The sequence below is a fragment of the Octodon degus genome, unplaced genomic scaffold (assembly GCF_000260255.1).
Source record: "Octodon degus isolate 3935 unplaced genomic scaffold, OctDeg1.0 scaffold00079, whole genome shotgun sequence".
NCBI lineage: Eukaryota > Metazoa > Chordata > Mammalia > Rodentia > Octodontidae > Octodon > Octodon degus.
In genome coordinates this window covers 4,282,278-4,287,341 of record NW_004524655.1, presented here as the reverse complement: position 1 = coordinate 4,287,341, position 5,064 = coordinate 4,282,278, and positions in this window count along the sequence as shown.

Below are 5,064 nucleotides of genomic sequence, written 5' to 3'. Positions count from 1 at the left end.
CTCTCTCTCTCTCTCTCTCTCTCTCTCTCTCTCTCAAATAAATAAAAAAAATTAAAAAAAAAAAGAAAAAAGAAACTCATGCATTTGAGTCTGAGGTGCTGGCATTCAGATACCTCACTGTTTGGGACAAGGAATTGAGTGAGGTCAAGCTGCTGTAAAAGACAATGGCAGGCTGGCAAGATAGCTCAACAGTCTAAAGCACCTGCTTAGGCAAGCTTAGGCAGGTGTAGGGCACCCAGGTTTGATCCTCAGCACCGCATGGAGCGCCAGCCCCACCCTCAGGGTGGGCTGAATGGATGGGGGAAGACAATGGAGAAGAGAATGCAGAGAGGTAAAGGAACTACCAGGAGGCAAGGTCAGTGGCTGCTGAAGAAGCCCAGGGGTGGTGGTTGCCGAGCTAGCACAGGAACATAGTGAGAACAGTGACTGACTGGAGGCAGGGTCAGAGGTCTCCTGTGAAGCTAGGACAGAAACAATTTTCCCATGGGTTGGATGTGTGGATAACCCCTAGATAACCCACTACTATTACGCACTACTGGACTATATTGGATTATTTTGCTGAACTCATGCACCTACAATATATGAATGGCAATGGAACACCCATCTCTGACAAAACTAAAAAAAAGGGGGATATAAATGAAGGACCATTTTGTAGTGAAATAAATATATATTTCTACTTTCTCTTAATTCACTGAGAATCAAGAGAAAGCTACTTTCTCTTAACTCAATGAGAAGAAAGATTTGTACTAAGAGTGTTTGGACAGGCTATCATGTCTGCCTCTTGTACTATGAATAACTACGATGAAAACAATGATTTGCAATGTATTAATTATTGTAACTGTCCTACTAACCTGCTTTGAAACTGTCTCATTGCTATTTGTTTCTCAATAAAATCAATTTAAAAAGTTGTTTAGAATTACAGTATGTAGAGAACCTGTGTTATTATATACGTTATAACATAATTATCAATTGCAGCTCTTTGTAGTAAACAAAATTTTCTAAAGGAAAAAAACCAGTCCTAGGTGTCCATAGATAGGGTTTGAGTTCATTTCTGAAGGAGCTATCTCAGTAGCTGACTCCTGTTTTGGGAGGAGATATAGAGAAAGCTGTTAACACTTAGTTTTGAGGGAGCCTGAAGAGGCTGTTCCAAACATATTAAATAATTATAAAGATGAGTAAGAGTAAAGCCATGAGAAAAATTTTAAAATGCAGGTTTCTCCATTTATTAACTAAGAGGTCATCCTGTCCTCTGGATACAAAAGATGGAGTAAATTTTCACTACCTAAGTGAGAAATTAATTTCTGTCTCTGTATTACATATAAACAATGCGTGACTAGTAAGTTTCTTTTTTAATGTATTTGGTACTGGGTCCCACTACACAGCTCGGACTCATGGTGATCCTCCTGTTTTCAGCCTCCCCAGTACTGGGATTATAGGCATGCGCCACCACACCCGGTCTTGGTGGCCAGCTCAGCGCACCTGGAGGTGGGGCCAGGATGGCACATGGTGCTGGCGATTGAACCCCTGGCCCTGCGCTTTCCAGGCAGGCACTTAGTCTACTGAACTATCTTGCCAGCCCTGAAAAGAAAGATTTTTCAGAAATAAGTATGTGATTGATCCCTTCAAATTCTAATAATCTTAAAATCTGAACTTCAGATACAGTGTCCTTGTTTGAAAGTGACTAATAGTGTGATTGTTTTTTAATGATAACCTTTTTAGCCAGGGCGAGCACCATTCTTCAGCTGCCTAGGAGTGACAGCATTTTGTGTCCAGCAAGGTTCAGCAGAAGAATTGAATTTGAGGACCAGACAGATCTCTATACCCTTCACCCTCAACCCCTCATCTCAAAACGTGGCATGAAGAATACTGTCAAAGACAGTGGTCCTGTAGGGCAGAAACGTAAGCATTCCCACTGTGAGCTCAGCTGAAATTTCCTTTTTTCTGCATCACACAGAAATGGCCCTGGCTCTCGTCGGCATGGCTCCTGCCTGAGCCACAGATGGCAAATGGAATGCACAGCCCGCCCCTTGCTCCCTGGCCCAGCTGCCTCCACATTCCTTGACAATAATGCAGCTTCCGAAGCGGGTGCTTGGAGCCAGCCCTCGCTAGGCACAGCAGGGTGGGCAAGGCAGAAGGAAAGCTGGCAAGGAGGGAAGTAGGGGCGATTTATTTTATGCTGGTCCCAGCAGCCTGGAAGGTACCAGGAAGAGTGGGCTATGAGACTGCACCAGATAACAGAGCTTTAGCAGGTGAGGGGTGTAAGCGAGGGGCACAGGAAAATGACAGCCTGGCTTGCCAAAGCTCAGGGACACCTGCATCTAATTTAGCATAAGGAAGATTTTATGGAAAAGGACTGCCACCATCCCCAGATGCAGACTCTCACTAAATCTAGTCTTTTCAGTCTCCTAAGCCTCTCTCCAAATTATTCACTTCTCTCTCCCTACCCCACCAGCTCTAACCCACCACCATCTCTTGTCTAAAGAGCTACAGCGGCCTCCAAAATGTTCTGTCGGCATTCACTCTTTGGTCGCCACTGTTCGTTCTCCCCTCAGTGACCAAAGTACTCTTTTGAAGTTACAGGTTTGATTTTGCCTCTTTTTTCTGCCTAAAAGCCACCAATGCCCCCTCCCCTGAATAGAATCCCAAGTCTTTTGTGAAAGCTCATAAAGGTCTTCACAAGTTGAGTCTAGCTCAGCCCAATAGGCTCAAGCATCGAAGAGGACTGGGGTACATGGTAGATGCAGTGGCTCCCAGCATGGTTGCCTTCCCTTTACCACAATAGACCAAACTCCAAAGATCAGCACCTGCTTCCATTTCTAGGGCTGTGGCTAGCAACTAGACAGTGGGTGGGGGGATGAAAGTGCTAGGGAACTGATGTTCCCCTGATTCAGGAGCAACCCTCAAAAAAGATGGAAGATAAGACTGGGTGTGGTGGCGCATGCTTGTAATCCCAGTACTTGGGAGGCTGAAAACAGGAGGATCACTATGAGTCCGATCTGTGTCGTAAGACCCTGTAGACCCTGTATTAAATACAAAAAAAAAAAAGATGGAAGATAAACAGCCAGCTCCATTGCTCTCTGGGTGGGCAAGTGAACTGAGTGCTAACAGTGTCCCAGAGTTCCCCTTTACTAGCTCTATTCCCTCGCTATCTCATGCCACATTCTCTGCTGCTATTAGGGAGCATCTCCTGCATAAAACTTGGCGCTGGGGAGATGGCTCAGTGGAATAAGTGCTTCCCTGGCAAGCACAAGGGTCTGAGTTCAATCCCCGGTTCCACTAAATAAATAAATAAATAAATAAATAAATAAATAAAACTGTTGCACTTAAATCCTAATGGAAAGGTCTGCCTTGCGGGGTGGTGGGGGGCATTCCAGAAAAAGTTAATTATTTTTCACAACCAGATCTTCTACCTCACATTATCATGGATGGACTGTGTTCTCTGCAGCCTCTGGATTTTTGCACAAACTGTCCCTCCTATTTAGAATGCCCCCCTTCATTCCCACTGACCCTTTCATCTGCTGGATGGAACTTAACACTACCTTCAGCTTCACATTGAGCTTGCATCTGCATTCTTGAGTAGAAATTCTCTGATCACACACACACACACACACAAATTTTGCGCCCCTTGGAATTTTCTCCTCCATTATTTTTCATTATACTTATCTCACCTATAATCATTTGTTCCTCCACTAAAAGGTAAGGCCCTTTAGGACAGGGGTGGCCCCTATTGGTATTCCCAGAGTAGAGCACAATATAGATACTCGATATAAAGCTGAACAAATGGTGCTTAAATCCTTAACAATGAGAAAAGGAAAATAAAGAGCATGTAAACTCACCCAGAAGCAGAAATGTTCAACACATACTAATTGGAAGACCACAGCCACATCACTCAGCATCCCCAGTGGGCCAGGCATCTTGCCAAGGGTTTCTCAAGTGCCACCTCAATTAACCCTCATAGGCTGGTACTGATGTTATCGCTGTTGGACAAATCGGAAAATGCAATCAAACCTGCTTGCACACAGTAACAGGAGGCCGAGCTCAGATGTGAACCCAGGGAGTCTGGCACCAGCAAACACACACTTAACCTCCAGCCTCTCCCCCCCTTGCCTCACCGGAGCGATGCTCCGCACATAGAGCCCTCCCGCACACCTGGAGGCAAAGCTTCTCCTCCTCTCCTAACATGCAGGAAAACTAACAGCCTCTCTGCGCACTCGAATCTGGGCAAACGAATGCCACCAAGTTAGGGAAATGACCAGAGATTCCATTGGAAAGGAAAAAAGGAGCAGCCTCCAAGGGACAAGCCCGCAGGCTAGCACTGCCTGCCTGCTCATTTTGGGGACTAGCATGTATTTCATGTAGTTTGCCTGCCATGGAAGGCTTATTTATTACCATCATTTATTGATGAAGCCCAGAGAGGCTAGCTAACTTGCCCCGGGGTCAGAAAACTAATAAATGGCAGTAAGGGGTTCAAAGACAGGACTCACAGATTGTAAAGCCCTGTCTCCCCCCGCCCACTTCTTCCCATTTGGAGAGGCTTGTTCTTGCAGGACCAGCTATCGATCTTTTCTTCTTATTATGGGTCCTTAGTATCCTGTCAATGATTTCCTGTGGGACCTGGGAAGTGCCTGGCCACCTGGCTCTGCCGTCACTGCCTTCAGCCAGGTGTCCTTACCAATATCCAGAAAACTCTGAAGTTTTGTACATCCTGCTTACCTAAGCCCAGCTAAGAAAAGCCCTTAGCCACAATGGGGAAAAAAAAATCCCCAAAGCATAAAAGAAATTAGAATATCAGCAAGCTGCACCAAAAGGGAAAATGAGAACAATCCAGGCCTAAAATACGTTCTGATTCCATCCTTGCTCTCTCCAAACAGCTCTCCCCCAATCCTCTGCCATATTCAATTCTTTCAAATATATTACTGGATTTGAGGCTCACAAGTGAGCAAGGGGTGCATATCATTCTATCCATTCCTGCCAAACAGTAAACTGAAGCCCCAACCCAGGCTCTAAAACCACGCTGCCCTCCAGCAGTCTTTCCAATGCTGCTGGACATCTTGCTGCAAAAAA